The sequence below is a fragment of the Microtus oregoni genome, unplaced genomic scaffold (assembly GCF_018167655.1).
Source record: "Microtus oregoni isolate MIOR12 unplaced genomic scaffold, Mior012 000052F_000, whole genome shotgun sequence".
NCBI classification, from domain to species: domain Eukaryota; kingdom Metazoa; phylum Chordata; class Mammalia; order Rodentia; family Cricetidae; genus Microtus; species Microtus oregoni.
Genome location: NW_024543812.1, coordinates 1,534,180 through 1,545,030, shown reverse-complemented (window position 1 = coordinate 1,545,030; position 10,851 = coordinate 1,534,180).

Sequence of the window (10,851 nt, the reverse complement as noted above, 5' to 3'; positions counted from 1 at the left end):
TAACCCACAGAGACAGCTGACCTGAGCTTCTGAGACTCTAGACAGAGAGCTGGGGAGCCAATATGGGCCCAACTTAGATACTCTGCATCTAGGTAACAGTTGTGTAGCTTGATATTTTGTGGGTCACATGGCAGTGGGACCAGGACCTGTCCCTGATGCATGAGCTGGCTCTTTATAGCCTATTCCCTATGGTGGCATGCCGACTGCATTGGTGAAGTAGGGAGGAGAAAATACAAAAATAACTATGGGAGATAAAAGAAAACACTGGCAGATTAAGGTTATGGGAAATTCAGGTATAGGATTTCAGGAAGTATAGTGATAAAGTGAAGGACATGTCAGAGCATAGTATATTCAAGTATTTTTATATGACTGATGGGGAATGAAGACAGAAGATGTTGTGGCACAAATGGTTTTACATGTTCTGCTAAAGTTTTCAAGTAGGTTTGATTATGACCCAACCTTTTATTCTATTATGTATATCTTTGAAGCTTCACAGAAGGAAAAAGTAAAAGAGAGAGCTATCAGAGGTGTTTAAATGAGTTTTTGCAATGAACTACATTAATATGGAATTTATATTAGTGCCACAATAGCAATAACTAAGTAAAAAACATTCAAGACATTGTTACTGGGATAGGACCTGGTGACTAAGATAGACAGAATAATAATTCCCTAAATTTGTCTACAGTCTGAGTTTCAGAATCAGTAAAGATAAACTGTCTTAAGTATTGCAAGTGAATTTAGATAGAAGATTACATTAAAATTTCAGATGAGCTGACTTAAAATAGAAAGACAATTTTTGGATTATCTGTATGTGGCTCAATATAATCACAAGAGTACTAGAGAGTGGACAAGAGTCAGGGAAACAGGTGACAATGGAAGACTGTGAAAATTATGTATATGACAAAGGCTCTTCCATCCATCACATATTTTGAATACAAGTCAAGAAATATGGATAGCATCTAGAAAGTGGAAATGTCAAGAAAATATGCTCCATCATAAAGTCTTCAGAAAGAAACACTGTCATCCTGATGTCTTAATTTTGACCCTGTGATCTTAGTATTTATTTCTAATAATCAAGATTTCAAGGTGAAAAATATACATTATTTAAAACTGGTAAGTCTACATTAATTTGTTCTAGTAGCAATACCAAATTAAACAGTGGTTAAATAATTAAGATTAGGAAGGATAAATAGGGACTGAAATTCAACTCTGAACAGCTAACTTAATTGCCTAGAGTTTTGCCATTGATCAAGATAGAAAACACAGGAAGATAATGAGCCTTGAGACCAGAGATAGAATAGAGGAGGCTGAGGAAACAATGAATTCGTTTGTGTCAATGTTGGTGAATACGTATTGCTGGCTAGTGTGTGTCAATGTGATACAAGCTAGAGTCATCTGCAAAAAGGGAACCTCAATTGAGAAAATGCCTTCATAAAATCCAGCTGTAGTTGGGCGGTGGTGGGGCATGCCTTTAATCCCAGCACTTGGAAGGCAGAGACAGGCAAATCTCAGTGAGTTCAAGGCCAGCCTGGTCTAAAAAGTTAGTTCCAGGACAGCCAGAGCGGTTACACAGAGAAACCCTGTCTTGAAAAACCAAAACAAAAATATCCAGCTAAAATTCACTTTCATAATTATTGATTGATAGCAGAGTGCCCAGCCATTGTGGGTGGGTCCATCCCTGGGTTGGTGGTCCTGGGTTCACAAAGCAGGTTAAGCAAGCCATAGGGAGCAAGTCAGTAAGCAGCAGACCTCCATGGCCTCTGCATCAGCTCCTGCTCCCAGGTTCCTTCCCTGCTTGTGTTCCTGTCCTGACTTCCTTCAATGATGAACAGTGATTTGGAAGCACAAGCCAAATAAGATCTTTTCTCCCCAAGTTCTTTGCTCATGGTGTTTCATAACAGCAATAGAAACCCTAAACAGGACAATATGATATGCTGAAAGATACTATTTTGGATAGTAGAAAGGAAGAAATACTAGAGATGCATGTTGGTTTTAGTACAATATGAATTCTATTAGAAATCAGATGGGAGGTGAGAGATAAAAAGATAGTAAGGTGATGGTTGGGAGGGTTTCATTTATAAGACACAAAAACAAACAAAAAAGTAAAAAATAAAGATATTGTATAAAAGAGATAGAAGAAAAAGAGTCTTTCAATGGAAAGTAATCACAATTTAAATAATACAGAGAAATCTAATAACAGAAAGCATCCTTCCTGAAGACTACCTTTCATAGATCCAGGGGGAGCTAACATGCTACAAAGGGAGGAAAGCAATCAATTGTTCTACTCGCTGTAACACTTATAAACCACAACAATGACCATAACAGCAAAATTCCTGGAAATATGCATCAGTGGTGTTTATGTCCTAGAGTAACCACCAGCCAGATAATTTGATTTAAGGCTTACTAAATAGAAGAGAATTCTTATATGACACTGCAAATCCAACTCACTATCCACGGTTAATGAAGCAGTGGGTCCTGGAGGAAAACATACTTTTCCAATTTTCGAAAACCAGTAAAATTTCTACCTGCATTTGAATTAGTTATCCTTATATCTACAGATAAGTGTGGCCCTCATCCTTTGTACAAAAGCTTATTTTCATAGCAGATAACATTACAACAATCAACAATGGAAAAAGAAAAAAAAAAACCTGTGAGGTGTATTACCCCAAATGATAGATCTATAAGAAAACCACCAAAACTAAAGTTCAAGGAAAATTGTTCAAGAAGAGGTGAAAAGATTACAACAACCAGAGCACCAGAACTTCTGTTGCACAATAGTGTTTTCTATATATGATAGGGAGGCTGACCTCATGAAATCTCAACAGTATGGCTTCCTAAATGAGATCTTAAAAATGGCAATTCTAATTGTCGTTGTCAGTGTGAATGGTGGACTTCTCAGAAGGCTCCACCTTTAGATGACAATCCACAGGTAATTAATGGTTGCTGAGAGGGGCAGAATCAGCCTTCTCCTGGGATCTAAAGAGGTCAGTCTTAAACACATATGAGCAATTCTAAATGAACTCAGCAGGTTGTATTTATAAATTTATACTTACATAAATACAATACATACATACATAGACAGATAAATACACACAGATACTTGAAAACAAAAGAACACTTTCCTTCATAATTTCCAAAACATCATTCAGTTGCCATCTGGTTTATCCTGATGATACTGAAAATCATTAAGCCATATGATTCTGCAATCTTTGAAGCTAGTGTATTTTCTCTTTTTGTCTGGAAAGTACAATTTTCTCTTCTCAGCGCTCAGAAATTTCAGTGTCGTATTAAAGTATTTTATGTGTTTTGCTGAGTGCTAGCCTTGTCATCTAAACATAAGCTCCTTTAAGCTCTGCTATGCTTTAAAATTATTTTATGACAATGTATTCATCTAAAATATTGAAGAAAATCTTGGGAAAGAAGATAGAGCCTCACTAACAGTGGTTATGTGTATATACAATACACAGGTTCAGATTTAATCTATCACAGCTCAACTTCTAAAATTTTTGGCATTTTGTTGGCACAAATCACATTGTTTTTGATATAGGTTATCATCCTGTAGCCTAAGTCTCACTACACAGCTCAAGTTTGCCCAGGGATCCTGGAAGTACACCTGCATTACCCTTCCAAGTTTCATATTATAGGGATGAGGCATCATGCCTCACTTTCTTTTTGTAATTATTAATGTTCACACTGTTCCCCGCTTCCCTAAAGGAAATGACTGGTAAAATGTTGAAGCATATGAGCCCAATTTGGAAGACACAAGCAAGCACTGTTGCTTATTAAGCTTCAGTATATCATAACTTTTGCACTATAGGCAAATTCGTCTGAGATTCAAAAATTTCCCCCAGCTAACTATGATTGAATAGATTTTGTGGATTTTGTGGATAAAAGATGAAAAAGATATTGTCCTACATTCACTAAGATATTAGGTCATAGGGAAACATGTCAAATTATTTGGAGAGGGGTATGAAAATATTATGAAAACCTAGAAAGATAGGACATGTATGACAGTGAATTTGGATGGTGCAGTTGGAGCTATTGAAGTCTCAGTATGCTTCCATTGTGTCACATTTGATCACAAGTGCGGAAATTGGATCTTCATCTGCATCCAGTCCCAGAGGCCTTTGAAGATATAAAAAACCATGCTTTTTGCAATAAAAAAATCATATAACATGACTGCACAGAGTATGCACAAATATTATCAATTGATAAGGGAAAATTATTGTCAAATTTTAGACAGATAAGGGAAAGAAAGCCCAAAAAGATAAAATAGCATGTTCCGGGAACATAAAAGCCTGAGTAGTATTCCCCTTAGGAGGATTGTGTCATAATTCAGTGTGACTGCTACATAAGCTAGAAGGAGAATAGGGTTTGGTAGAAGATGAAAGCAGAAGATAAAAAGATCATAAGGGATAAAGCATGAAGTGTCTAAATGTCAGTCAAGCATTTTGTTTACTCGGAGATTAGACCATGATTGATAGAGATTACACATGGCATGCCAATCCTCTCCAACTGTTAAAAATATAACTCAAGGAGTTAGTACCCAGTGGAATACTAATTGATATTCTGCGAGTTTGGAGATTTGATGACATTCACTGTGAGGGTTGAGCATGGAGTGCTCACATGCTAAGTTTATATCTTCATGAGAGAGAAAAACAAATAATGCTAGAATAAAATCAAAGCTCTTGAAGGGTCATATTAATTATTCTGCTTCTAAGCAACTTAAAATGACCTTAAACAGAAATCTTAAATGTGCAGAATTAATTCTCAAAACTCACAGCAAACAAGATTCCCATGGGACTTTTATTAATTATCGTCCTTGCTGTTTGGACAAGATACCTGGCAAAGGCACCTTAAAGAAGGAAGGCTTATTTTAGCTCACAGCTACAAGATATAGCCCATCTTGATGGCACAGGTACAGCAGTGGGAACTTGAGGGGTTAGTCAACTGAAGCAGTTTACCGGAGATAATGGGAGCTCACCAACTCCAGTGAGACTGGGAAGGAACAAGCATAGGACCAAGTTAGTCTCTCTGAATGTGGTTGACAATTGTATGGTTGGGGAAGACTGAGGGGCCACTGGCAGTGGCACTGGACTTTGTCTCTGCTGCATGTACTGGCTCTTTGAGAGCCTATTTTCTTTGGACGTGTATACCTTGCTCAGCCTAGATGTAGTGGGGAGGGCCTTGAATCTTCCACAGGGCAAGGTGCCTTGCCCTCGCTTAGGATTGGAGGGAGTGTAGTAAGAGGGTATGTGTAGAAAATGGGAGGAGGAGAGGGAGTGGGAATTTGGATTGTTTGTTTTTTAAAAAAAAAAGAAAATCTAATAAAAAAAGAAAACTGCTAAATTTAAGGAAATTAAGCTATGCTAGTTGATACTCTCTAATTTTCTTCAAGGACTATGAAATTTAAAGATAGTTTTAAAAATAAAAATATGTCTGGCCATTTGAATTCCTTTGCAAAGCTACAAAAATGTTCTATAATTGGCAATGGAAATGATGAAGAGAAGAGTAATATACTTGGAGGTCAATATCAAGATGAGGTTATATGACAGACAGTTCTAGGGAATGCTACACACACACACACACACACACACACACACACACACACACACACACCTACTCACCAAAGAAAGAGAACTCAGGCCAGACCAAATTAAGAATTGCACAAGAATCCAATGTGAAGAAGCAATGCATTTGTATTAGGGTTTCTAACCAAAGTACGGGTGAGGGATCATTTAACATAACAGGGATGATTCTAAAAATAAGTTGTGTAACCAAAAAGCCATCTTCAACATGGACAACAACACATGACAACCATTAGCTCTTTCAGGCTAACTCAACTTTCAGGCAGCTCCACAGGTCCAGGAAATGTCCTGTCTGCAGCTCTGCTGCTCAGTGTCTTACCCTGGTGGTCCTTCACTCCTTTTATAAAGCTGGCAAGAGGCCTTCAAGTTTCTTGAAATTTTCCACCTTCCCAGGCATGTGACCTATTGTTTGTATTCTGAGTCTCATGAACTTCATTCATAAAGGGAAAGTTTGAATTCAGAAAACTGCTATACAACAGACCCACAAGCAGGACTGAAGGACACAGGCAAGATGACAAGCTCAGAATGAAAAGAAGCTTATGATGTTATAACTCACAAAGCATATAAATTATAAAGTTTGTAAAATCAATAAAAAGATGAACTGCAGAACAGACAGAGAAGATGCCAGATGCGTGTTCAATTTTATTAAATGGTTAAAGCAAAAGGAGATTGTTAGTACGGCAAGGAAAATGGAGGCAAAGACTGAAAGGAAGTAACAGGTTGAATCATTTCAAGACAGAGAACTGGTATGGGTTTTTGAATAAGACTACAATAAAAGATTGTGAGACTATTAGCATTCACCCATCTGCCAAGTCATTCAATAAGTCAATTAAATAACAATAACCTGTCAAACACCATGCTAGATTCTGGAGGTATAGCAACAAATGGAGTATTGACCTCTACCACATAAAGAGTCATGTGTTATGAAAGGTAGGTAATATAGATGTGCAAAGCAAAACAGTTCAACAGCTATAATTACTGTGATGGAACCTCTGGGATGCTTAAAGAGAGCAACAGAAAGCAGTAATAATTGGGATGATGTATAGAGCTAGTTGTGTTGGGTGCTAAGCAAATCTCTTAGCCATATTTTAAAAGACTGATGGACCTATATTGGAAATAGCATGCATTGAGGCCTGGTGAAATAAATGACCCCAAGGCTTTGGAGAGTTAGTATATCTCTATCCTTGAAGAAATGTGGTACTAATTTGTTGATACTAATGAAAATGATTAAGTAGCCATTGCTTTTTGTAAGTCAGATCATATTATTGTCTTTGATGAAAGAGATATCAAAGAAGTGAGGACAAAACCAAAGTTATATGAATTGGAAAGTTTGTGATACGCCACTAGAGGAAGTGACTCAGTGTGTTTACTGGAGCAAAGAATTAAGAAGCAAGTACAAAACATAATATGTTCTACTTTGTTGTAGAGATGGAACAATTTGGGGCACATGTGCATATCAAGCTGGTACAAAGGAAGATAGAATTGTACATGAAAGGGATGATAGTTTGTAGTGCCTCCAGTTCATCTGCACCTTGTAGCTGGTTTAAAGAAAGGGCTCAAAACCATTTACTAGTCAGAGGAGAAGGACGCTGTGGAGTTTATAGGGAAGCAAGATATAGTATGCTGCAAACAGAGAAGTGTTCAGGAGACTCAAACCCTTGTTATTGAGCTCGATGCTGCTTTCATCCTAATCTCATCTCTCCAGCCCTGCTTCAACTTCAACAAGATTTATGACTGCTGTAGTTGATCCAACCAAGGTCATTTTAAGAATAACACTGTAGACACTCAAAGACAAAAGTATTTTAGGACAAAAAATGTACAAAGAATATAATAGAATTACAAGAAATAAAAAAATAATGAACCTTCATAGGAAATTGTTTATACTGTTTTTTGTTCCCGATTATGTTATGGCTTAGTGAAAAGATCCTCAGTCTCCTGTCTGAATAGTGGTGGTAAGAAAGCTCTGATCTGTGGGCATGTGCTTGATAATGCCTTTCTAATTCCACCAATGGGGCCTAGAACTATGATTCTTCTATGGCAGGGTCTGCTTTATTCAATTTCCTGCCTGTCCTAATTCTATGTATTTCCAATTAGCTGACCTTCAAAGCTGACATTAGTAGAAAGGAATTGTTTTCTGACAAGCTAACATTTTAAGGCTAATGGTTTTTTAATAAGCAATTGAGTTTGCAACATTCAGCTCTTGTTATGTTTTTATTGGTTTTTGTGCTTTAATTTGGTATGTGTGTTTTGGAACGACTCCATAGCAGGTGCAATTTTAAAAATGGAATCAATAAGATTCACTGTGATGTATGACAGTCGTATTCCAAGCTCAGCTTACAAAACAAAATACCACAGTCTCACAAAGAAAATGTGTTGATTCCTTAGGGCTTTCTTTTCTGTAACTTCAAAAAACCCTATTCACACTCTTCCTGTGCACAAATCCACCCTCCTCTAAACAGCTCTTACTCAGTCCCATGATCTCATCATCTGCTTGAGAGAGAGAGAGAGAGAGAGAGAGAGAGAGAGAGAGAGAGAGAGAGAGAGAGAGAGAGAGAGAGAGGGAGGGAGGGAGAGAGAGAGAGAATGTGCATCTTCTAGCAGGAGAGTCTGAGTACAGCTTGTTTTCTTCTCAATCTGCAGTACTGCTAATCAATAGGGCCTATAAAACATTGCTTCAGACATTGGTCAAACGTGTGTTTTTCCTATCTTTTCTCTCTAAGTGGATTAAAGAGAAGCTTCTAGTTTCAGGTGTAATAGCTGGCGATGGTAGGATTTATCTAATTCTATCTCCTTTAACCTTCTTCCAGACCTTGCTTTGCCATTTTTTTTCTTTTCTCCATCTGATTTTGGTCTTGATTTCTCCATTGACCACTTAATCACAGACAGATGTCTCATTTGAGTTAGTTAGAGGGAGGTGGGGGTGGGGATGGAAAAGAATAATACAGGAGAATTTAAGATTGGGTGGCAATATTCTATAGTATGCAACCTGTTTGTTTACTTTCTGTGAGTTCCATTTTTAAATACAGGTAAAAAGACAAGAGAGAGAAGGAAGCACCCCACACTCACAAAGATGATCATAAATATTTTCTATTTAGCAAACTTAGATTTTTTTATAGATTCAAAACATTTGTGTGTATGTATAGCATGAAAGTAGAAGCAATTATCCAGGAGAATGAATCAACAGGAAAGAAAGGGGTGAGAAACGGGAGTGTAGAGTGATATGGGGGAAATATGCTTTAACAGTTTTATATACTTATGTAAAAACATCCCTTACAGTGTTGATAGTACTGGTGTTTAATTCGTATAAAAGAAACATATGAAACTTTGGGCATTAGTTTAAGAAAGTACTCTAATTGCAAATTAAAGTTCTGAGGAAGGAAAAAGATGTTCCAACCACCAGTCTAGCAGAGCAAAACATTACAATCCCACAACATTGTAAGTGAACAATTACAATAACTAGTTAGAAAATCCTTTATAAGCAAGGTGGTTTCTGATGCTTTAAGAAAAGTGAATAACTGGTAGTTATCAACTATGTAATTAGGCCTGTGAAACACAGCAATCAAAGAATAGACAGAAATTGCAAGAAAAGATAATTTTTAAGTTTCCTTCAAATCATGTATCCTTATTTACAAGAAAAACTTCTCTTTGGCATTTTGAATTGCAAAAACATAAACAAAAAAATTCAAAATAGAATTGAAAATTAGAGATGCATCATTCCAACAATTTCAAATAACAGAAAAAGCTCCACATAACTCATGAAGAAATGCATGTTAGGTTATTTTTAATTTACTTTAGTTATAAATTATCTTGCTCAAATTAATATATTATTTACAATAAGGTATATACTGTTATTAATTGAAATGCTAACTCAACCAAAATGTAATGATTATGGCAAATTGAAAGTAAAAGTATTATGTATATATGTATTTCAGAGACTAATAATGAGGTGGTTCATGAGAGGATATATAAGCATTTAAAAAAATTGGACTTTTTTAAAAAATATTTATTTATTATGGATACAATATTCTGTTTACATATATGCCTGCAGGCCAGAAGAGGACACCAGACCTCACCACAGATGGTTGTGAGCCACCATGTGGTTGCTGGGAATCGAACTTGGGTCCTTTAGAAGAGCATGCAATGCTCTCAACCGCTGAGCTATCTCTCCAGCCCCCCAATAAATTGGACTTTGTTAATATGAAGGGAAGTGCTTACTCTTACTGCAACTTGACATGCCATGTTTGACTGTTATTCATGGGAGGCCTGTCTTTTCTGAATAGAATGGTGGAGGAGTAGGTGGGGGAGTGGGCAGAGGGGAGGTGGTAGGAGGGACTGAGAGGAGAGGAGGGAACAGGAAACTGCAGTCAAGATGCATAATTAGTAACTTTTCTGTTGCTGTGATAAAATAAAACATCATACCAAAGCAAATTAAAGAAGGAAGGGTTTATTTGGAGTTTACAGTTCTAGAGGAATAAGAGCCCATCACCATCAAGACAATAAAGCATGGCAGCAAGCATCAGGCATAGTGGCAAAAACAGCTTGAGAAACAGAAGCAACAGACAGAAACAGAGGGCATAAGGCTTTTGAAACATCAAAGCCTTCCCAAAGTAACATACTCCTTTTGTCAAAGCCACAGTTAAGTCATTCCTAATAGGATCAATCACCATACTGGGGATCAAATATTCAGATGTCTGAGCATATGAGGGACACCTCATTCAAACCACAATGTCTTACATCTTTAGCTAGGAAGCAAAGAGCAATAAATGCTGGTGCACAGCTTACTTTTCCATTTACGGAGCACAGGACAACATCCTACAGTATGGTGTTACTTGCCACTTTGGTGGGCTTCATTTCATGTTCACCAAGAGATGTGTTCCATAGCTTCAGTAGCTATTCTTGTTTTGTTTTGTTACTTGGTTTTTGAGACAGGGTTTCTCTGTAGTTTGGGGGCCTGTCCTGGAACTAGCTCTTGTAGACCAGGCTGGCCTTGAACTCACAGAGATTCGCCCGCCTCTGCCCCTGAGTGCTGGGATTAAAGGTGTGCGCCACCACTGCCCAGCTAGTAGCTATTCTTAATCCCCATCAACTTTACTAGGATGATTTACTGCCACAATATTCTATCCTGGTGTGGGAGTTCCTTCGGTCTATATGTTGTTTTTATTGGGTAATGTAAAGAACTGGTTTGGCCTATAGCATGGGAGGAGGAAGGTGGAGTCAGAGAGAAGCCATGGAGTTGCCAGAGTCAGATGCTGGGAACTTTAGC